Source organism: Eulemur rufifrons, chromosome 7 (genome assembly GCF_041146395.1).
Source record: "Eulemur rufifrons isolate Redbay chromosome 7, OSU_ERuf_1, whole genome shotgun sequence".
In the NCBI taxonomy this organism is placed as follows: domain Eukaryota; kingdom Metazoa; phylum Chordata; class Mammalia; order Primates; family Lemuridae; genus Eulemur; species Eulemur rufifrons.
In genome coordinates, this window is record NC_090989.1 from 132,626,358 (window position 1) to 132,651,560 (window position 25,203).

Sequence of the window (25,203 nt, forward strand, 5' to 3'; positions counted from 1 at the left end):
TTAGCTAACACTCACAGTGCCCAGCAAAATATCCTAACTAATATCTATTATCTTCTAATAATCCAGCAACTTTGCAAAGAGAACACTATTTCCTAGTCACAGACTCTAGGTCTATTTTCTTATCCAAAAGCCATTCATCTGTTAGAAGGAGGACCCACCACTAAAAGTAATCCAATGTAGACTTTCTACTGCCCATAGTATTCTCCCAGAACTTCTGTTGAAAATAAAAATTATTTTGCTTTTTAGAGGTAGAATAGGATAGTGGGTAAGAATATAGGTTATGCTAGCCAGGGTTCAAATTCTGGCTTTGCCATATACTAGCTCTGATTTGGAGCAAATTGCTTTACCTCTATGTCTATCTATATCTATAGATATAGAATATCTATAATATTTGATTGTGTCTCTTCTGTAAGGCAAGAACTTACCATGTCCTCCTTGTATCATGTCAATGGTACCCACATCTTTTTTTCCTTTACTGAACTCTAATCGACTTATCCATCTGTCAATGTCTATAGCTCTAACTGAACTTAATAACGAAAGCTACCCCTTAACGAAGCTGAAGAGCACATATAGTCTTTTATTTATCCAGGAATTTCTATTGATTGAGCAATAATGTGCCCCATGCAAGGCAGAGTTAGCCGTAACTGGTTAGCATCACAGTTCTGCAACAAAAGGCAGATGCTGCAGTGTAGCCTTAGATGTGCTCTGTGGCCAGAGAATACAGAAAGGGCAGCTAGATGGCTCTATTTGTTCTTCCTCATCCCCAGACTGGGTAAACCAACTGTTTCTACTTTGGCGTTGATATCAGATGCCAGAGAAAGGCAGCTGGTGTCTCAAGGCCGTCTTTGCAGGACCGCTGAAACACTGGCTTACTTCGGATGGGGCGGGCTGGTCACCAGAGGGCAGGCTGCTGGCTTGTTTCCCAGTGCCGTGGGATCCCCCCAGGGTGGCTCTGCCTGGGAACCTTCTACAGTAGCCAGAGCGTTTATTCCCATTTATGGTCTCTGCAGGCGGAGGGCTGCCCCAGTTGATGCCATGAGACTTATAAATTTGGAATATTTGGGCAAGGGAGGAAAGACTTCTCCAAAATAGAGAAAAGTCAAATTGTTGGCTATTTTTAAAGAAAATTCGCTACTACTACTTTTGAGACTTGTGATGGAAGGTTACAGGACCTTGCTGAATCTCATTAGCAAACTGAGGATGAGGTGGAATGAAAATACCTCACAGCGTTGGCGTGAACATTATGTAAGGCAACACACGGGTCTGACCTTGAGCAGAAATACAGTCAGTGTTCAAAGTATCCCCTTCCTTTTTTTACTACTCATAATTATAGAGATCAAATCCATGATTCTCAACTGATGGGAAGGAACCTGTAGGATCCATTCTCATGTTCCCTCTTTCTCTCAACCTACACAAATATTCTGAACTCTCCCAGCTCAGTTCCAGTCCTAGCCATGTAGTTTTCCCTTACTATTCCAGCCTGGGGTGAGTTTGTCTTCCTTCAAAAACCATTTGTTATTTATTCTAAGAGAATGCATCATGTATCACTTCTTAGCTCCTATTGGTGTGCAATAGGATTCCCAATATGAAGACGTAGATAGTTCTTGAGATTCTGACCAGATACCACTTTGCTATTCTCCACAGTTTAAGCCTGCAAAATGGAGCAGAGTATTCTGGCCATTGCAAGATACATGGGGGCACAGGGAGGGGGGCTTTCCAGGCCACTGGCTTCTAACGGAATTGGGGGTAGAGAGGATGAGAAAGGAAGGAAACTGTATTTATTATTGTGTACAAGGTACTTCACATGTATACTACTTACTACTACTACCGTGAATGACAGCTCCAATTTACTGAGCACCTACTGTGTGCCAGGTTGCCCAGACTAGGCTCCATAAATAAAAATTACTATCCACTGAGAACCTACTGTGTGCCAGATAGCACCTAAGCACTTTTCATACATTATTTTATCTAACTCGGATGACCATACCAAGAAATAGGTATTATTTCCATCATTTTAACAAATGAGCAGATAGGGTAGGAAGATTAATTGATTCCTGTGATTCTGTTTAGAATGTGTTACCATGTACTGTTGGTCACTCACCTTTTTCGATTTGTGAGCTCCTGAATAGCTGGGGCCATGGCTTGTTTAGCTTTTCTTGATATATTAACAAATGCTCCTTGCCTTGAGTGAAATCTAAACTCGGTAGCTGTCTGACTTCTCTCTCCCTCTCCTCCGTGACCCAGTGGGAAACAGAAGTTGGTGAGAGAATCCTTCTCACACTGTTGCTTGTCCCATCCTCCTGTCACTCAGCCAAGTGCCTTTCCTCCTTATCTGCCCTTGGTCCCCATACTGTTCTCCCCCAAACTTCTATTCCTTCATTTCCTCCCTTTCCAAGTGCTGTGGCTATTTCAAGATCTTCAGCAAAGATCTCTAAAATAAGATGACACTGGGGTTAGGAAGAACATAATGAAGTTCTATGTGTATTTTTTATTGAAAATTTAAAAAGAACTTAAGTTTATTGACACTGTATTTATGCATGTATAGAATGAATATATGCATGAACCAGATATGGGGTGGAGTAATGTGCTCAAACATTCCAGCCAGGGTGCGCTCATCCCGGGGATGACTCTGCGGCTCCGTGAAGGTCCACGGGGCCCTAACTCAGCCCTTGCCCAGCCCTTACCCAGCCCTTGTCCAGTTGCAGGAAATATGCCCTCAGAAACATCCTCTCATAGGCAAAATTAGCCTCTTTGTTCAGGTAGCTACCTTCCATTGCTGTAGGTTTTGTCTTTCTTTAACTGAGCACCTGACTATTAATTTTCTTTCTTGTTGAGACTGGACTTTTCTGTCCCTGTGTGCAAGTGAATTTAAGTTTGCTATCGCAGAGGGTTTCTCTTATTTCATTGGCAGGGATCCTCAGTCCATTAAGTGGGTGAGATTTGGGAGCTGCTAAGAGACAAACAAATCTTTTCCTTATCTGGCTACTCCCAACTTCTCTGGTTTTCCTGTATATTCCATTAGGCAATCACTATCCTAATGAAAACCAACCACCATGGCTATAGAAACCTCAAATAATTATTCTGAAACCAGAAACTACACTGATAATCTCTTGATAATTAGTGAAAACCATTAAAAAAAATTTTAAAAGCGTGTGTTTGGAACCTTTAAATGGGATGCATATTAATCTATTTTAAAGTGTAGCCTGAAACAAAGTTTAAAAATAAAACAACAAAACAATGAGTGTTCAAAGACTGTGGTGGAAATTCCACTTGGCTTCATGAAAACATGGTGGTGACCAAGTTCATGGGCAACGTCTTACAATTATTTAACCACATAGGAACAAGCTGACTGCTGGAACAGTGACCAGAGGCCCTGAAGACTGGGAAAGTACTTTCTGGAGGACACAATGGAATCCTCCCCTAGGAATGGTCATTTGATTTTCCATAATTCATACCGGATTTAATCAGAGAGTCCTCAGGTTGGATGACTCAAACTTTGAGGTAATTACTCTAAAGGCCACAGAGATTCCATTTAGGATATTAGAAAAGCTACAGCTGTTGCAGAAACATTCATATGAAGGAGCCACAAATGCACATAAAAGGGAACAGATGTTTATTGCCAGGATTAGATTTCTCCTGTGCAAAAGTTCAGAGCATAATGTTTATTCTTGTTGCCAGTCTGAACCCACATTTTTGAAAAAACATAACATACCATATAAGATGGGCCCTATTTTATGTTTTCAAACATGCAATACCCCTTCCCAAAGTAGGAAATATAAATGAATCTTTTCTAACTTTGAAAGCTAGGACTAGAGTATAATTTGTGGATAAAAAACTTTGAGATTTACAATTTCTCAAATAAAAGACAAAATATAGCTTGGATAATAGACCAATTTTATGCATCACACTGTAAAAGTTTCGTTACTTGGCAACAAAACATATATTGTTTCAACAAATTACACTTGGGGATTAACAAAATGGACAAAAATATATACTGGTGTTAACAGAGTAACATATAGGTCCTCCCCTGGGTTTTTATAGAATGTCACTATAATTTTTCATTTTTTGGTACCCCAGTGGGACTAATTTGCCATTTTTTTTTTGTTGAAAAATACATAAGATCAAGATAAAATGCAGATATTCATTTAGGGAAGAGACATTTCAATCAAGAAAAGTTTGGTTTTTTCTTTTGTTCAGAAATAGGATCACTGCCATATTATGCACATCTAATTCTTGGTTATGATAGCAGGTGAGGTTTTGGACAGGTGAGAACTTTTTAAGAGTAGGTGCTTTTTGTATGTTTTCAGGTCCTCAGAATACTGTTAAATACACCAAAAATATATTTCATTAAAGGGGCCCTAGTGGTATGACACAATTACCTGCAGGGAGCGTAATGTTTCCCTAGGAGTGTCTAGCTTAGCACCCGCACCTCACAGGTACTGTCCCAACAGTATAAATAGAGGAACGATTAAATTATTATTATTTTTTACCTGCCTGTCTCATGGAAGATAATTTAGGAGTACAGATGGGTCAAATCACTTGGTACTGTCTGTTCTATGATGTTTTTACAGTTCAGGCAAATCAAAAGAAGGAGGTGAGATTTCTATTGTCTTTTTTGTACTTTCCTGGTTTTATTTTTCCCTTAAACTTTCAATTACTTAAAATAGAGTTGATGAGGCTGCGGCTGGAGAGGAGTCCAGCACTGGGTTCCTGCAGGCCTGCCCCTCTCCAGCCTGCTTGCCCCCACTCAGGCCAGGTGTGCCCCCGTGCCCCCTCCATTCTCAAATGGCTCTGGAACATCTAATCTAAGCCTGTGCTACTCAAAGTGCAGTCTGAGGACCGGCAGCTTCAGCATTACCTGGGAGCTTGTTAGAAAGGCGGGATTTCTGGTTCCAGCATTGGTGAATCACAATCTGCATTTTAACAAGATCCCCATGTGATTCACATGCACATTAATGTTTGAGACTCTCTTCCAGGGGCCCAGTCTCCACATAAAGTAGAAAGAATTTGTTATGTATGGTTACCCAATTTAAACTTTGGTGGGATTTAATACATACTATATAGAGATAAGATTTATGATTTTCCTATTCAGGAACCAAAGGGGACAGTAATATCTGATGGATTGCAGGTTGGGGAAATTACATGCAGAAGAAAAGGGAGTGCATTTAATGTCTTTATTTCCTAAATGGTTAGTTGGTAAATTTAATTCATTAAAATAGAAAAATCTAACCCCCAAGATTTCTGAGATTATAATTTAATATTTTTTATAGGTTTTTCTTTTCAGAGACATCCAACAAAATAATAAGCAATAACTAACATTTTATCTATGCTTATTATGGGTCAGGCACCTATTTTGAGCATTTTCCATTAAATATTTATAACTCTATGAGGTAGAAATATTATCCTTATTTTTTATATGAAGAAACTGGAGCACAGAGAGGGTAAACAACTTGCCCAAAGTCGCACTGTGGATAAATGACATTCAGGATTCAAACCCGAGTAGCTCTAGCCAACCATGCTACAATTCTGCTTCTTTTATTTTTTTCCCTCCTTAAAATTTTTTATTTTTATTTTTCCAGAAGTAAACAATAGTTTTCCATGCATTTTGGAATAAAAATTACTATACCATTAAGATGGCTAAACTAGACATTGTAGACAACCAATTACATATTGCCATAGTTTTGTTTGTTCATTTGTTTTGATTTTTCCCATTTAGCAGGGATTAATTCATAGATATATAAATCACTCAGAAGTTTAATGAAAGTTATTCAAATGTTTGGACAAGGAATCATCAAAAATTTTTGTTTACTGGACAATGAAATATTTCCAGGAGCCAAGACAATTGTTACCTTAAACATTTTTACTCAAATGCATTTGTTATATTATGAATCATAGTGAGTTACTGGTATCATTTAAATTTGTTTATGATAGCTTATATAGTTAGGTTATGGAACTATATGTGACTCATTATAAATAGCTTAATCATAAAAATGATTGAAGAAAAAAATTGAGTATATTATACATTAAAGTACCTCATGGATGGCTGCCAACTTTTTAACATTCCATTTCTATAAAGTGTAGTGCAATAATTTAATGAAATCTATAAATGTTACAAAATCATTTTCATAGGGAAAATGTGTCTAATATTTTTAAGTTCAAAATAGGAGTGATAGAATATAAGATTGTAATTCATGAAAGGCTCACCAAGTTCATGAACTTAAGTGAATTCTTTTTGAAGCTAAAATGCAGAATATAAAGTGAAAATGGTATGATGTTATTTGAGTTATTTTTCCTAGGTTATAGGAAGGGTTTTTCTACAGATTTTCGTCACAAAATTAAACTTAAATAGTGCTATAAAATGCTTATTAAATATTATAAATTCAAACAGCAAATTGAGAAATATTTTCAATATGCAAAATGAAAAAGGATCTAATTTGTTTAATATCAATAAAAATAAAATATAGATTATAAATAAATTTCAATAATCTAAGTAAAAAACAAAAAAAATACAGGAGCCATTTTTTTCACACAAAAAAGAAAGATTGGGGCAATTAAATACATACATAGGCATTCAGCCCCACTGGTAATTTAAGAATTGGCGAATTCAAATTAGAATGAAATAATATGTACTAGGATATTTAAGAATACTTTAAAGAAAGAATACTTCAAGTCTTCTTTCAGTTTCTGAACACTTGGTGAATAAAATAGAATAGTTCTAGTTTCCAAAATATTAACTTCATTATTGCTGAAGTAAAGTTGTATATTGTAGGTTGAAGTAAAAATCAAATAGACTTGCTAGCTCCTCTCTTCTCAATATCATCCTTGGGATAGACCCTTTAAAATGAGTGTGAATTCATGTTGTAGACCAGTCTATTCAAGTTTCTGTCTCTCACTTGGCTGAATGGAACAAAGAAATACATAGAAACGAATGTGAATGTTTGCTAGACTGGATTTACTCAGTCAGTGTACAGGAGCTAACATCAGCATGGACATACGTGGGGAAAAATGCTCCTTGAGGAATCTGACAGTTCTGCTTCTTAATGGGAAGTCAGCACTGAATGACTTAGACGATCATCACAGGCTAAATAATGAAATTCAATGGAACAAAATATGTGGTTAGAAGTTTAAAGAAAATAAGGCTCAGAGAGGTCACATTCTTGCTCAAAGTTACCCAGATGGGAGAAGAGCTGGGGTGGGTCTTTTGATTCTTTGTCTCATAATCTTTTAATTGAAAACATATGATTTTTAGTATGCAATAAAGATTTATTGCTCAATCTCAATGCTGTTTCAAATTCTGACATTTTAACTCTATACCTCAAACACTAAGAGCTGTTTTTCTAATTACATCTTTTTCTCTTGCAATAAATTTACCAAACAAGAGACAGCTGTGCAAGGAGGAATTTTGTTTCCCACACTAGCTGCTGCTGCTAATTTTTTAAAAATGTGAGTGTTTATGGTGGGATCTATCTCCAAATCGTGAAAAAACTTAGAAAGAAGACAAAAACTAACAAAATGAGCAAGGTAATCAAGAACTGATTTGTTTCTTAGCTGTCCATCTGGAAGGTTAGAAGGCCACCAAATAATTCAGAACTTGACAAAAGGATAATTTCATTTGAGTTTATGATATTGAGAGCTAACTCTTATAGAGGGCCTACTATGCACCAACATGATGCATATTGTGTTTCATTTACTCACTACAGCAACACTGTGAATGAGATGCTATTAATAGCCTCATTTTACAGGTGAGAAAACCTTGGCTGAGAGAGCCAAAGATGTTGGCCAAAGTCATAGATTGTAAATGGGGAGCTGTTTTCATTATTCCCAAGCTACATTCTACAGGTGAGGCAATTGCAGCCCAGAGAAGTAAAGCATTTGCCACCATCACAGAACTAGTTAAGGGGCAGTGCAGTGCCTGGAATATTCTTTAAGATGGGTCAACTAGTCTGATGGCAATTGGGAATTCCTGTAATTACCACGGGCCATATCTTAGCACAAATATTGCTTTGAGAGAAGTTCATCGATTTCCCCAGGAAACACCACTTCAGGAAGCAAAATCTCTCCTCAAAAAACAATGGAGTTGGCCAGGTGCAGTGGCTCACACCTGTAATCCTAGCACTTTGGGAGGCCGAGGAGGGAGGATTGCTTGAGGCCAGGAGTTGACAATAGCCTGAGCAAGATCGAGACCCTGTCTCTACAAAAAAATAGAAAAATTAGCTGGGCATGGTGATGTGCTCCTGTAGTCCCAGCTACTTGGGAGGATGAGGCAGGAGGATCGCTTGAGCTCAGCAGTTTGAGGTTGCATTGAACTATGATGACTCCACTGTACTCTAGCCCAGGGAACAGAGCAAGACTCTGTCTCAAAGAAAAAAACCTCCAAAACCAAAACCAAAACCGAACAAACAAAAAACAATGAAAAAAGAAGGGAGTCAAAGGACGTATTTCTTTAGAAATATATTGAGGACATTGTGTCCAAATGAACAGGCATGTCTGATTTCATCCATGGAGCAATAGTGTCTGAGAACACTGATGCTTGGGAACTTGAAAGGCATGATTTTTTGGAGAAAAAAAAAGTCACAGCTTAAGATACAAGCATTTCTAGCTGTATGAAAATTTGGCATGAGATATTTTCTGACCAAATGGTAACCAAAAGAAGAAAAAATATTGTGCTGTTAGCAATTATCTTGTTTGTTCTGGTACATGTCTACAGATGACAGCTTCCGCAGAACTGAATTACCAAGATGGTGCCAAGGTGCTCTCCAACCTAAACATGGCATGTTTCTCTTATGTATTTTCATTGTTGTGTTTATTTAGGACAATGTAGCAGGTTAAGTGGAAGGTGTTGCAAAATGATCCATACTTGCTACACCAAGTGGAATAGGCAGTTTACTTCCTAGGAAGCCCTATCTACAACTGCCTCAATTCTAGGGATACATTTGCCTGAAAGGATGAGAATAGAGAAGGAGGAAGGAAAGTGTTGAAGTGAAGAAGCCACTCTGAAGTTACCATGCCTGCCTGTGGGGCTGCACCTAGGCTGGAGGGGCTCACCTAGGTATGCCTTTTTCATATTTTTTTGGTTTTGTTTTTGCCTCCCTGGGGACAGTTGGCAATGTCTGGAGGTATTTTTGGTGGTCACAACCTGGGCTGTGTGTGCTACTGGCATCTAGTGGGTATAGACCAGGGATGTTGCTAAACATCTTATAATGCACAGGACAGCACCTGGCCGCCCCCACTAAATAATTATCTGTCCTAAAATGTCAATAGTCCTCAGGTTGAAAACCTGGAAGGTGAGTGAGTTTCTCATGGTTATAATTCAAAATATTCTTCCCCTAACCCTGGGCTTTGCCCCACCAATCAGTGTGACCGATTCCAGGAGAGAAAGTCTGATTGAATTAATATACACTAAGGTATGAATGGCTGATAGGGTTAGTGCCAACAGGAACACCAGTATTTTAAGTGACTCACTAATTTAATCAAAGGTCAACTCCAATCAATGGAATTTTTAGCAAGGGTGTCATAATAACATGGACACTTATTTTTGGTAGATGGGAAAAATGGTGGGATTTATAAAGCATTACTCACTTTTTAAAGTCACTAATACACATAAGCACATCTGTGATGTGGTGCCGGGGAAATATAATCATGCATGCTTTTTTCTTACAAGAAATGATTTGCACTTGGTATTGATCACAATTGCTTTCCAGCAAGGGAAGAAACAGTATAAGACATTTCCTGTGCCCCAAACAAACCTTATTTTCATTTCCCTTCACCGCTAATATTGATGTGTAGGTCCCATTTGTTAGGTATTTGAGGTGTCCTGTCACCATAAACCCCAGGCTGTCTTCTCAGAGGACTGCGGTGGATCTATGTTGGGATGGCATGCTATGTGGGCTTTTATCTTAGGCAAGTGAAGGAGACACAGCTGGAGCAAAATAACGAGCAGTAGGGATGAGCTGCAGAGTCATTTCTTCTCATTTTAAGGTCTTTGCTTTTCTTTACAACAGCATATTACGGTGCCAAACTGAAGTGATCCTACCTTGGCTAACCCACAGTGGATGACTTCATAAATCACTTCATCTTGTTCTCTTTGTTTTTCTGACAATTGTCTAGGGACATGCGCGATATTAATAAATTGATGTGTAACAATATTCCATGCCCAGTTCAGAGGCAAACTAGCTCAATTGGTCCTAGTTCAGTGGGCTCTGAGTAGTAAAATTCAGAGAATAGTGGGAGCTAAAAAGGGACTTTAGGGCCACACCAGTTCAACAACCTCATTTATAGAAAAGGAAATTGAAATCCAAGAAGGTGGCATGGTTTGATCCAGGCCAGTGGTCCCCAACATTTTTGGCACCAGGGACTGGTTTCATGGAAGACAATTTTTCCATGGACCATGGTGGTGGAGGGGGATGGTTTGGGATGATTCAAGCACATTACATTTATTGTGCAGTCAAACCTCTTTGCTAATGATAATCTGTATTTGCAGCTGCTCCCCAGCACTAGCATCACCGCCTCAGCTCCACCTCAGATCACCGGGCATTAGATTCTCATAAGGAGCTGAAACCTTAATCCCTCGCATGTACAGTTTCAGTAGGGTTTGCTCTCCAATGAGAATCTCATGCTGCTGCTGATCTAACAGGAGGTAGAGCTTATGTGGTGATGCAAGTGATGGGGAGTGGCTGGAAATACAGGTAAAGCTTTGCTCACCCACTGCTCACCTTCTGCTGTGTGCCCTGGTTCCTAACAGGCTGTGGACCAGTACTGGTCCATGGCCCGGGGATTGTGGTCTACAGATCCAGGCCTCTTGAACAGTTAAAAAACAAAACCAAGCCTTGACCCTCTGCAAATGTGCTGACTACCAGTGCAATCAACGCTCCATCAGAAGCCTCCCATGTAATGCAGGGAGAGCTGAGACACAGTGTAGGGTGAGACGAGGTGAAGGCAGAGAGCCCTCATCCAGTGAGTGACCCCCCAGTTTCCAGAGCTAGCAGTCCCTGTCTTTCGTATCTAATTTGTCCTCAGGACTAAGGCAGCAGCTGCCTATTTAGGATCAAATAATATTGGGCTGAAATGTTCAGATGATTCTTTCAGCTAAGGTAACTGGTAGATGTTCTAAACCAGGGTGCCCCTGGGGGGTGGCAAATGATGGCGTTCTATAAGAGGGGGTGAGCAACTTTGGCAATGAGGTATGATGTGAACAATAGCAGTCAGAATAGTAGTGAGAAATTATAAGGGTGACAAGTAGACCAGACCCTTAGATGGCAAGAGTTCCCAGAGAGAGAGAGAGAGAGAGAGAGGAGAGAGAAGGAGAGAGAGAAACCTAATTAGGAAGTGGGTTTGGTGAAGTTATCACTGGACTGGGCCAAGCTGTCCCAGGTCTATGAGCCCCATACTCCAGCCAATGTAGGTTTTGTCCTTTTGGCCAGTGCACATGGAGATCAAAGGCCTTTATTCAATTGATTTGTGGCACATGGAAAATTCTTGTGAAAGGCAGGGGCTTGACAGGGTCAGGAAGCAAAGCACATTCTCAATCTTGTAGATCTGAATCTTACCCAGGTCTCCATCAATTAAGCATGTTGTGGACTGTCTACTTTGAAAAGAGAGGGGACTTAAACCATGGATACAACTGCCCCTGCTTGAAAACAGAGATTAGGCTAATCCCAGCCCTGGACAGTATTTCCTGAGTCCTCCTAAGAGAAAGGGCTGGATAAGAATCACAGAAGGATCTTCAGAAATCCTTGTCTGGAGAGGAGGGTGCAGTATAATCAGATGTCCTGTGAGGCAGGCCAGCAGCAAAAGATCCCAGAAGCTTTAGTTATACACTTTCAGGAGTGTCTTCTGCACAAACATTCTAAAGCAATACTTATAATTAATGCGTAATTCTCAAAGGATCAGGCCTGGAAGGTGGGACTGGAGGATCCATTTCTGAGTCAGACTTGTGACTCTTTACTTCCTAGACTGAGGAATGGGTTGTTCAGGAACTCAGGATGGCATTTGGTTAACGAGGTGTCATCAAACTTATCCTCTAACTGTGAAGCAAGAGAACAAGACAGCTGCGCTTGTTCCCATAAGCTTTTCTGGCAAGGGTGGTGCCTTTGGCCTGCAGATATGGTGGTGGTGGTGGTGAGGGAGCAAGACGATGGCATCTATCATTTAGTATGTGAGGCTCACTATGTCCCAGCCGTGGCACTAAGCACATTCCTTTATTTCTTTTGACCCTCACACTAATACTGATATAAATAACGATCATCTCCACTTTACAAATGAAGAAACTGAATATTAAGAAAGGGAAAGCAACGTGCCCAAGGTCACAGCTGAAGAGGGGGAGCCACGCGGAGCCACACTGGGCACTTGATTGCTGGCCTGTGCCCTTGGCCCTGCTGCACCAAGGCGTCGGTCACGCAGCTGTGGGTCGGGGCATAAGCGCGGGCGGGTGGAGCTGGCGTCAGGATGGCTCACACTTTCCTCGGTTGAAGACATATTGAACTCATTATTTGCTCCTTTTCTCCCCCATCCTATTCTACATTTAAGATAAAAAAGATAAAAGGGGAATAAAGAGAAATAAAACAGAGCTTTATGGAAAGAATGCAGCAAGAAAAAAAAAAACAGGCAGACTATCAAACAAAACAAATAGGAAGGTCCTCTGTTCCATTTGGAAGTCATAGGATGCAATAAAACAAGAGCTGAGAGACAAGAAGGCGGCAAGGAGGGCTGGAGGTGAGGGTTTCCCCAGGCGGGTCTCTGAAGCCAGAAGACAGAGGCCACAGCAGTGGCTGGGTGGAGCCGTCTTGTTATTAATATTTTCCTTCTCTCGTGGGGCTTTGTAGACTCTTCTTGAGCTGGAAGCAAGCAGGAGGGGCCGCTGCAGCCTCACTGCCCTTCTGGCCCTCAGGAAGCCACTCACCATCTCTGAGGACCGTCCTCCTCCGATTCGTAAAGGAGGGGTAGTAATGGAAAGGCCACCAGCCTTGAAGAGGGCTCTGCCTTGATGTTTCTTTGTTTACTCTTGTTGGGACTGAACAAGTATTTGTTTGCAGCTCAAATCATTATGTTTTAAGCCCTTGCAAATTAAACATGCTTCATAGACATAAACAAACATTCTCACCCTGTCAATTCAATTTCCAACAGGAACAATTGAAACATTTTCAAACATTTTCCACTTGACCTGTTCATCTCACAGATATATCATTATTCACTAGTTTATTCTGTCTGGATTTCCAGGGATAAATCTATCTTCACAGCCTAGCTGCATAGGGCCAAAACGCAAGAGCACTAACATTTATTGAGTGCCTGCTCGTGACGACGACTGTACACACATACTTTATTGACATAGGCTCTTTGCCTTTTTTTTTTTTCCAATCACTGTTACTTCCCCAGAGTGTACCATAGGACTTGACATGTAGGAGGCACTCAATAAATGTTTACTGAATGATTTAATTACATTCTCACCACAACTCTAGGATTCTTTTTGCCCCCATTTTACAATTAGAAAATCAAGATTCTGAAAGGTTAAGAAACTTGCTCCAAATCACAAGGTTAAAAAGTGACAAACTGGGGACTTGAACCCAAAGACACTTGACTCCAAAGACTCCAAAGTCTGTGTTCTTTTCAGTACACCATGCCAACTCCAGAAGCTAGAAAAGGTGGGCAACATTGACTAACCTAGCCCTGTTTAGAGATGCTGATATTGCCTGGGGGAGGGTCAGAGGACTGGAATGGACACTTTTAAAACAAAAAGATGACTTCAATATAAAGACCAAGTCCTTCCTGAACTCACCTCCATAATATCATTATGTAGCTGTACAGTCCTTTATGGCAGGCTCACCATCAAAATCTGTGCACTCCCTACTTCCTGGGCACACAGGTAGACTGCATTTCCCAGCCTCCCTTGCAGTGAAACGTGGCCATATGACTGAATTCTAATCAATAGAATAAGTAAAAGCATTGGGCACCACTTCCAGGCCTGGCCTGTAAAACACTTCTATGCATCTTGTTTCATTTTCTGTCTCTCCCCTTCTGTCGAATGAAGAAAATTTTGAGGTCCCAGAGGGAGGTGTTAATGTAAGAAGAAGAGAGCCTGGGTCCCTAAGTAATGTTGATGAGTATCACCTGTCAACCAAGAGCATGTGGCACTGGACTTAATATGAGTCAGAAATAAAATCCTGTTGTATGAAGTCACTGAGTTTTTTGGGTTCATCTATTATAGAAGAGAGCATTATTTTACTAATAGACACTTTGTGGTTCCAAATAGCTTGATATCTACTATATCATTCAACATTTTATAAATTCAATCAGAGGTGTGAAGGATCATCTATGCAAACAAACAAAACAACTGTCTGGTCCATTGCTGCATGACCATAGTGCATTACTTTAAGTTTATGAGCTTAGTTTCTCCACCTGTAATTTCAGGATGTTGGATGGTCTCTAAGATTCCTTCCCAATTCTACACTTCTATAAATCTTCTCAGATATTAAAAAATATGTACCAATGTGTTCAGAAACTATGATCTCTTGAGTGTGAGCTCTTCAAAGGTAAGAACTATTTCTCAGTTGTGTTTATATGTCTAATATCTTAGATGCTCAAAAGTGTTAAATTGTATTAGAATTTTCTGTTGAAAAACTCAAAGAATTTACTCATGTTCTGATTTATTTCAATAACTTCTTGATCTAATTTGGAGCACGGAATCAAATGATTGAAATTCTCATGAATATTTTCATTATGCATTTCTGAGTATGATAGGTTTTTTATATTCATTTACATAGACTTAATCTTTGATGAATGATTTTATAATAATACTGAAAGACTTTTTTGATTAAAGGTAATGCCAGTGGTAATTGGTATTCTGATGGCTTCATTTATAGTTCTGTTTAGCTAAATAATATAGGAGAATAATTCCTACTTAGTGTTGAGAAAGTTAGGGTATAAGAATACTTAGAATTTTCTCATTCAAATGGCTCTTAACATGAAGTCCATAAAAGCAGTATTGGGGGAAAACTATGACCGATTTCAAAAGTTTGAAAAGGCCCAAAGGAAATCATACAATAATATGAGGCAGGCTATGACACTTTCATGAAAAATTTTATGCCTTCTGGTTTTTTAAAAACATATAGAAATGCTTCTGTATATTATATCTGTGTAGTGTGGGAACATTGGTCATTTTATCCTGCTCATCAAAAATATCAGATTAGTAATTAAATATGTCTTCAATTACTAAAAACACGTCAATGAATTCTATTGCTTCATAAATTCAGTTTGGCAAGTAAGATGTTTGAAAGCACAGAATTCAGGGGAGGCGTGTGTCAGGGGAAAATAACAAGAGGGCCTTGGCAGAAAAATGTTGGGAACTACAATTTGAAATTGTGCAAGTAAAATAAAATATAATCATGGAAAACCAGTGCTCTTTCAAACTTTTTTATTGGCAGCAGCAGGGAGATGTGTATCCCCTTCCACTTTCTGCTACCACTTTTCACATGATGTGATAGTATCATGTTAAGTCCTACATCCTGGGGAGTGCTAAGTATCAATGAAAACACTGTGTGGTATGGTCTCTTTGCCTTGGCTAGCATAGGAACTGATGCATATTCAAAAATGAAGTAATAGATTTGAGTGTTTCTCTTGGAATTGGTTTCTAGTTTTATTTCACTGTGGTCTGAGAATATACATGGTAAGATCTCAACACTGAATGATCCTTGGGTCAATAATGAAATTAAGATGGTAATCAAGAGATTCCTTGAACTGAACTACAAAGGCTATACAAGCTATCAAAATCTATGGGATACAAGGTCTGCGGAAATGGTGCCTGTGATGCTGGCACAGTGGCAGTGGAAGGGAGTTTGGGGGACATGTGGCGAAAGGGGATCTTTGGTTGGATTCAGGAATAAGAATGTGAAACAGAGGATATGGCAGCCTAACTATTCGCAAGCCTTTGTGGGGAACGTTTGTGAGGCATAAGGCTTTGCATTTCAAAGCTAACTGAAGATTCAGCAAAATTACAAGAAATTGCTATGGAGGAAAAAGAAGGCTAAAACATCACAGGAATCTCAGTTCAAAGATTGATACCCAGATCATCTGAAACATCTCTATTTAGCTGAAGAGGAAAGACTCAGGAATCAACCAAGAAAAGTTGATCAGCCTTTGTCAGAAGAGCAAGTTGACCAGCCTTTGTCTGAAGAACAGTGTAGCTTTGACCAGTGTAGCTTTGTCTGAAGATCAGTATAGCTTTGGCCAGCTTCACCCAGAAAAACAACGTAGCAAGACAGTAAGATCCTTTAATATTCCAAAGAAAAATAAAAAGAAAACATCAAATCAAAAAGCACAAGAAGAATATGAACAAGTACAAGGTAAACATGGTGCTAAGAAACAAGAATTTGAGGGAAGAAAACAAGAGAGAAAGAAGCTCAAAGGCACTACAAAAAGAAGAAAATGGAAGTGTTCAAAATATTGAGCAAAAAGACTAAAAGGGGCCAACCAAACTTGAATTTACAGATGGAGAATCTTTTTCAAATAATACAAGAAAAAATTAAATTGAATATTTTTTTCTTACAGGTTAAAATATCTGCTATTTATTGAGTTGTTTTGTGTGTGTAATGGGCACCTCCTAACAATGAACTTAATTTGTCAACATAAACTGGATTGCTAAACTGTACTAAATATCTAATGTCCAAATATTTCTGTTCTTGTAAAATAAACTTTTCTATATATGATCTATATAATATGACATGTTTCTTATTTATTTGCCTCTGAAGGAAGGTTGGCCTGAAGAACTGAAAGAACCTTCTATTTGGAAGACAGGCTCAAACATGTAATACTTTTACGATATGAAATTTGTATGAAATAAAATGTTTTGAAAAAAAAAATTCATGGGATACAGTAAAAGCAGTCCTAAGGGGAAAATTCATAGCCTTAAATGCCTATATGAAAAAGACAGAAAGATCACAAATTAACAACTTAATTTCACATCTCAAGGAACCAGAAAAGGAAGAGAAAACCAAACCCAAAGCCAACAGAAGAAACGAAATAACAATCAATTACAAAATCAATGCATACAAATCAGTAGCATTCCTATATACTAATAACAGTAAAACTGAGAGTCAAATCAAAGACTCAATACCATTCACAATAGCTACATAGAAAATAAAATACTTAGGAATATACTTAACCAGAAGGTGAAAGACCTTTACAAGGAGAACTATGAAACACTAATGAAAGAAATTACATATGACACAAACAAATGGAAAAACATATCATGCTCATGGATTGGTAGAATCAACATTTTTAAAATGACCATACTGCCTAAAGTGATTTATAGATTCAATGCAATCTCCATCAAAAAACTAGTGTCATATTTCATAGATCTAGAAAAAATAATTCTACAATTAATTTGGAACTGAGAAAGAGCCCAAATAGCCAAAGCATTCTTAAGCAAAAAGAACAAATCTGGAAGCATCACATTACCAGACTTCAAATTATACTACAAGGCTATAGTAACCAAAACAGTGTGGCACTGGTATCAAATTAGATACATAGATCAATAGAACAGAATAGAGAATTCAGATATAGTAATAAAACCATCTAGCTACAACCCACTGATCTTCAACAAAGCAGACAACAACATACACTGGGGAAAGGAAGCCCTATTCAGTAAATGGTGCTGGGAAAACTGGATAGCTACATGTTGAAGACTGAAACGGGACCCCTGTCTCTCACCACATACAAAAATTCATACAAGATGGATAAAAGACTTAAATGTAAGGCATTCAACCATAAAAATCCTAAATGAAAATGTAGGAAAAACTCTTCTAGACATTGGCCTAGGCAAATAATTTATGACTAAGACCCCAAAGACAAATACAGTAACAATAAAAATAAATAAATGGGACTTGATTAAATTAAAAAACTTCCGCACAGAAAAGGAAATAATTAAAAGAGTAAACAGACAATCGACAGAATGGGAGAAAGTATTTGCAAACTATATATCCAACAAAAGGCTAATATCCAGACTCTACAATGAACTCAAACAAATCAGCAAGAGAAAAAAATCAAACTCCTCCATTAAAAAGTGGGCAAAAGACATGAACAGAAGTTTTTCAAAAGAAGAGAGACAAATGGTCAAAAAACATATGAAGAAATGCTCAACATCACTAATCATCAGAGAAATGCAAATTAAAATCACAATGAGATATCATCTTACCCCTGTCAGAATGGCCATTATTAAGAAGACCCAAAACAATAGGTGCTGGTGTGGGTGCAGAGAGAAAGGAACACTTATACACTGTTGATAGGACTGCAAATTAGTACAACCTTTATGGAAAACAGTATGGAAATTCCTTAGAGAAGTAAGTGTAGACCTACCTATCAGTCAATCTAGCAATCCCACTGCTGGGTATCTACCCAAAAGAGAAGAAGTCATTTAATCAAAAAGACACCTGCATTAGAATGTTTATTGCAGCATAATTCACAATCGCAAAGATATAGAATCAACCTAAGTGCCCATCAATTCATGAGTGGATTAAGAGAATGTAGCATATATATACCATGAAGTACTACTCAGCCATAAAAAGGAACGAAATAATGTCTTTTGCAGCAACTTGGATGGAACTGGAGACCATTATCTTAAATGAAGTGTCTCAGGAATGGGGAAACAAACACCATGTGTACTCTCTAATAATTGGGAGCTAATCGATGGGCACACATGGGCACAAAGAAATATAAAGGTCATTGGAAATCAAGAAGTGAGAAGGAGGGGAAGGGGGTAGGTGTAAAAACCTACCTATTGGGTACAATGAACATGATTTTGGTGATGGGCACACTAAAAGCCCTGACTTAAGCCTTATAAAAGGCATCCATGTAACAAAAATATTTGTACTCCCTTAATATTTTGAAATTTAAAAAATGAAGTAAAAAATAATAATAATACCAGCAAATGTTTTAAGATGCTTATTTTATCTGGGATTGCAGAAAGGAAGAGATTGTATAAAAAATTATCTGCTTCCTTTTACATGAATTGTTTGCTTCAAATCTTATGTTTAGATTACTACTTCATTAAACATACCTTTCCATAAAATAATAAAGAATAACAAAGGCATTTCTTGTCTCTCTCTTATTTTTTCAGAAAAAGAAAAATCTTTAAACTGTACAGAAAATTCTTTGAGGAAATCCTAACTAGGGTGCTAAATTTGAACTGACACTGAAGAGAAAACATGAATTAAGGGAATGGGCTAAGCAAAACTATAAAAATTTAAGCCTACCTGCTTCTTAAGTAAATACACTCATTTACATTTGTTTTTTTCCATTGTATTACAGTAATTCTATTGGCTGTTTTCTTACAACTAAATTAACATTTAGTGAATATCTAGCATATACCCGGTGCTGCCTCATCATGGCTATTCCGTGTTGTGCCCCAGTGCTCCAGACTGTGTTAAGTGATTTGTGTGAATCTTACATTCTCACCACTATTCTTCGAGAAAAGCTCAGCATTTTCAGCATTGGAATTTTTAAAAGAGCCCCAAGTGATTCAAACGTGTAGTCCAGGCTGAGAACCAGAACTCTGTGGGGACTGCTCACCAGAGAGCTACCTTCTCTTGAGGCCCCCAAATGGAAACCACTTAATTTATTTAAGAAAAATTAAAAATGAATAAATAAAAAAATCCATCCTCCTATAACCAAAAGCACCACATGACTAAAAACTACCCATTACAGAAGCACAGAATAGCATTCTAAGCTGGATGCCTATAAAATCGCTGTGGGACAGAGAAACAAGTTTCCTCATGACTGCTCCATTTCTTCAATGAAAAGTACTGGCCTTGGAGTGCATTTCCGAAGGGCTTTTGATCATTTGCACTGGAGAGGTTGCTGCTCTGAGGGGCCATTTAGATCAGTGAAGGTGTCCAGTGGCGAAATGCAGGTTCTCAGGACCTGTGGGTCTGTCATTCATGGGCAAAAGTAATAACATCACCCACACAGTCAGTGGGAATAAAGCCTCATTAATTACCTTTCAATTTGCCAGCTTGGCCAGGTTAGGCCTAAATTAGAGGGTAATATTTTAGATGCTTTTTGTAAGTACCCAGATGTCCCAACTAACATTTTCCAAAATATATCCAATGGGAGGAAAAACCCTTCGACATAAGCGATTCTCAAATCTTTCTCAGAATCACCTAGAGAGCTAATTAGGCACAAGAAGCCCAGGCATTTGTCATGATTAGGTATGATGGAGGCTAGAGCTTTTCTTATTTTAACTAAATTTCCCAGTGATTCTGATACTTACCACCAAGTTTGAGAACAACAGCTCTTTCCTCAACACTGGACGCACAGTAGAATCCCTTGAGGAGCGGGGGGGTTCCACCCTAGACCCACTTGATTTGACTCTCTAGGCATGGGGACCAGACATTAGTATTTTTTGTCGGGTCCCCAGGTGACTGCAGTGGGCAGGCAGGGCTGAGAACCACTGTGCCCGGATCCTGGTGCTCAGACTGGGTTGTACTCTAGAGTTACCTGGGGAGTTTTAAAAGCATACTGAGTCTTGGATCCCCACTGAGCGATTCTGATTTAACTGCTCTGGGAGGGCAAGGGCATCAGGATTTTATGAAGCTCCCAGGGTGATTCCAATGGGCAGGACCAGTTTGAACAGGGCAAGGTTAGGTCCTCTACAAAAGAGGGGATCAACTTCCTGATCATCTGGCTGCAAATCTGGAAACTGAAGTTGTTCTGGGAGCAATCGTCTGAGAGTCCCTAGGAGTTTTGAGGGAAGGTTTTTGCTAATCTGTCTGAAATTGTTGAGATTTTATTAATTTGGTCTCGGTTTACTTTTAGTGAAGTGAAAAAAAAAGTAAAGTAAAGGGTGAGGGAAGACGGCTTAATACAACTTCTTTAGAGATTCAGTATGCACATTAGCATGATAAAGACTAAGAAATTCAGTTAAGGACAAAAAAAAAAAATAAAAAAAACAACATAATCATATTTGAAGTCATTTAGCCCATGGTTTCCCAAGCTTTGGGAACAGATGGTCCAAATACTCCACAGTCTTCTGTAGTGACCTTGGGCAAGTCACTTCCCCATGCTGGCTTTAGCTTGCCAACGTGTAAAGTCTGAGCCTTAGAGAAAATGCCTCAGGTCAATTCCAGCACTAAGACGAGAATGTGTCTGCACTCTGCAGGCTTGGGGAGTTGGCGTTCCACACCAGTTTCCTTTTTACAACACAGCCAAATTCCAGAGTGAAAATGTCATCCTAGCCTAGACTTGAAAGAAAAGCAAAGATGGATAAAACAAGAGCCTGGGACTTTTCAGTTGGCAATGGTGGCAGCTGGTGGTGCCACATAAAAATAACTCTTGGCTCATTGTAAGCAAAATAACACCATATATTCATCATGAACTAAATTTTTGTTCGGAAAATTATTTTCAATTTTTTTTAAAGGACCTAGCACCTACATACGTGCAACGGCTATGGACTTTGGTGGTGTTTGGGAGGATAGAGAGGAAAATGTAACCCGACATAACAGAACCCTATTAGGTTACGGTTGTCACTTGTGACTGCAGGGAGAGGCCAGGGAAATCCTTGGTTACAGCCGGCTTGGAGGAGGCTGAGATGAGTTTATCAGGATGGTGGTGGTGGTCGTGATGACGTGGGCAGCAGTGACTGCAGGGGAGGTGGCGTGATGATGATGATGGTGGTGATGGCGGTGATGGTGGAGTGGGGCGGGGCGCAGGGACAGTGGGGCAAGCTGTCGGGGTAGGAGAAGCAGCAAACATTGTAAAGGGTGCCTTCTAGGAAGAATATAAGAATTGTTGAGGAATAAATGATAAACATTTTTCTTTACTTTTCTGCTCTCATCTTTTATTCTCTAGAAAGCCTTGTCCTTTTGACATTTTCAACTTCCTGATCACCTGGCTGCAGCTCAAATTTGGAAACTGAAGTTGGTCTAGAAATAATTGTCTAAGAGTCCCCCAGGAGACTTGAGGGAAAGTTTTTGCTAATCTGATGGGGTTTGGTGAGATTTTATTAATTTGGGGCTTTTCAGAAAGCCCCTACTGTTCTGTAGGAAGTTCCTCTTCCAGAGGAAGTTCAGGAAGTTCCAGAGGAGGGATAGAAGGACAGAGACAGAGTCCAGGAGGGCCAGTCCTTTACGTGGACTACATGGCCAAGTCCGGCATCCTTTACCCAGTCGTGTTATATGAAGGGTCACCGTCCTGTCTATTTTCTGAGGAAGAAGGAAGGATTTTAAAGAAAAGGGTGACATGTTAGCTGCAGAGAAACTCTCTTTTTTGTGGTTTCTTGGTTTTCCCCTTGTCACGGTGGGAACCGGAGAAAATCTGGAACTGAGATGCCTGTCTCCTCTCGTCCCCAGGCTAGATGGATGCCATGGAGTGATTTTCACTCTCTCCCATCAGTTTGTGTGTGACAGGGAAAAAATGTAAAATTATAAACATTTATGGTTTTGCCCACCCTTGTTTTCCACAGCGAGTGGGTTCCCAAAGATGATCTGTTTATTTTGCTGTAGGGTTTTAGAAGATGCAAATAGGGGAGGTGGAGAGAAGAGGCTCACGATCTTGAAAGGAGATGACAGGTGGGGCCACCAGCTGGGAGTAGGGGAGAAGAGGGAGGGGAAGAAGGATCTGGATCCTGACTGGGGCAGCGAGGGAGGCTGTGTATGCAGGGGACACCCAAGGTTTCTGGCCTCCGGGGAGAGAGGGAGAAGAGGACGTCAGGTTTCAGCAGTTACCGTGAAAAGTGGACCTTCGGGCAAGATGTCTGAGGATGAATTTAGAGACTTTTTGTGTGATGTGTGTGCAATAGCTTCCCTTCTTCCCTCAAGGCATTTTGGGGGAATATGGCTATTTCCTTTCTAGCCCACTTGCAGTGAGATTTTTATTTCTTTTAGGAGCAACACCATGCCAAGGAGTGGAGGTGGGGGGAGCGAAAAGGCCCCCATTGCATTGTGTGGTTAAATATCCAGAAAATAAAATCAACGTTCTTTTTTGTAATTGGGACTCAAGGAACAGTGGAGCTAGCTAGCTCTTTGGGCAAGTCAGTATTTTTCTTTCTGCTAAACTATTCACAGCAACATTTGTAATGTCTATAGATGGCTCTACGGAATCTAAGGCCACATTTTATTCTTGGTCACATCTGGGAAAACAGGAATTCAGAAGAAAGTGAAATAAGCTTCCAGATTCCCCTTCAGAATTATTACGCCAGGAGTGAATACATCAATCTAAAGCCTCCCTGTTCTGGGAGGGGAAGCACAGGGCCGTGTTGGCACCCTGGCTGCTGGTCTCCCTTGGCTTCTGTTACCTCCTCTGCAGTCCTGATGTTGGGAGAAGGGACAGAAGGATGTCCACCACTGTCAGGTGTTGCTCTCCCTTCCCCAAAGGCTAGGGCAAGGCTACTTTGGGTGGGTGGTTGGTGCACAGAGGGTAAGTATGAGAGGGTGTTGTTGAGAAAATCTTCAAGCTTAACCAAGTCATTCCTGTGTCTGATTAGAGAGAACTACAAGCTGAAACAAAAGTGCTAACTCATCCTAAAGAGTCCATCGATCTCTTTCCCTCAGCACTCACCAGAAGACATTTCTAAGTTGGACAACAAACAAATAAATCATAAATGACATCTTAATAGAACTCACTATATATAAGCTAAAAACTGTTTCTATGTCTGAAAATGCCACAGCATTAAGTTTAAAATTTATTTGTAAATGTTCAAAATGAAAGTTAGATAGAAATAGGAAGAGAGAGGGAAAAGATTAAAGCAAATGTGATAAAATATTAACATTTTAAGATTCTGAGAATTCTTTAAATAAATATTGCAACTTTTCTCTAAGTATAAAATTATTTAAAACTAAGAAATTTTTAAAAAGGTCAAATATTACCATATACAAAAAGATGACACAGATTCTAAATTGGGAAAAATACTTGTAACTTTGATGATAGACAATGAATTAATTCTTTAATATCTAAATCATAAGAAAAAGACAAGCACCATAATAGAAAAGTTTAACAAATAGGTAAGCTACAAAATATGAAGTTTAAGTGGCCAATCAGTGTATGTGTATATTTGTGAGTCAAATTCATTATCAATAAGAAAAATGTAAAGTTTTGAAAAGGTATGATAAAATTTTGCCTAACAAATTGCCTCTTCAAAAACAGACAGACCAACTGCCACCAAACTGTACATCTGGAAGGTATATGATTAAATGGAGGCTGCATTGCTGGTGGGTGTCTCAGTGGGCCCAATAATCTGGTTACACTTTGGCAACAGAAAAAGTTTTTAAAGCTGTTCAGTCCCTTTGATCCAGCATTTCCTTTTATTTAGCAGAATTTATCCTGAGGAACTAATGAGATGCAAAATTATGCACAAGGCAGTTAATCATATATTCAACACGTCAATGTACATTCCATAAATATATACTCATCATATATTATTTATAATAATATTGTGTTACCAGACTAACAGTCAGGGGCTGTGTCACCATTTGATGGATTACTAAGTAGCCAAGAACAAAATCCTTTTGAGGAAGAGTGTTTGTTGACAGTGGGAAACATTGACAATATGTACACTGTTAACATTAGTTATCTTTGAGTGGTGTCATTGTTTTGTTGTTAATAACCTTCTGACACATGAGAAGCCATTCTACATAGGTAGGACATATGCACCACTGTGATTCTATTTCTTTTTCTATTTCTTTTTTTTTTTTTATTTCAGCTCATTATGGGGGTACAAAAGTTTGTGATACTCTTTCTGAAGGAATGAAATGGCCATAAAGAAGCAGTTGAAAAGCCTTGAGGAACACCTAAAGCTCTGCCTTTGAAAAATGACATGGACTTTACAATAAAATACTGAGTTTTCCCTACTTAAATGTTTTGTTTGACTCTGAAAAACTTCCTTAGTAGGATAGTCTCAAAACACCAAATACATTGCTCCAGAGTTTGCTTTTACTTTATACCCAACCATTAACAGGTATGCCTTACTTTATGAAAATGCAATTTATAAATATTTAAAATTGAAGTATAGATAATCTAATTTTAAAAGTGAAAGTGGAACTAGGAATGAACTAGTCTCACTTTCTCATTTAATAGATAAGGAATCCAAGATCTAGAGAGATTAAGTGACTTGCTTAGTTAATATCCTTAACATATAAACAGATTCTACAAATGAGAAAAGACAAAGATCATAATGGGCAAATGAGCAACAAATATGAAAATGCAAATTGCAGATGAAATGCA

The 25,203-nt window shown here is 39.0% G+C and overlaps 1 protein-coding gene and 1 pseudogene across 7 annotated transcripts in view; one reads left to right on the forward strand and one right to left on the reverse strand.

The window, feature by feature from the left end:
• Positions 1-25,203, reverse strand: part of THRB (thyroid hormone receptor beta) — a 361,122-nt gene that overhangs the window by 74,471 nt on the left and 261,448 nt on the right. The window lies entirely within an intron of this gene.
• On the forward strand, positions 15,787-16,563 carry LOC138387761 (thyroid transcription factor 1-associated protein 26 pseudogene; annotated as a pseudogene).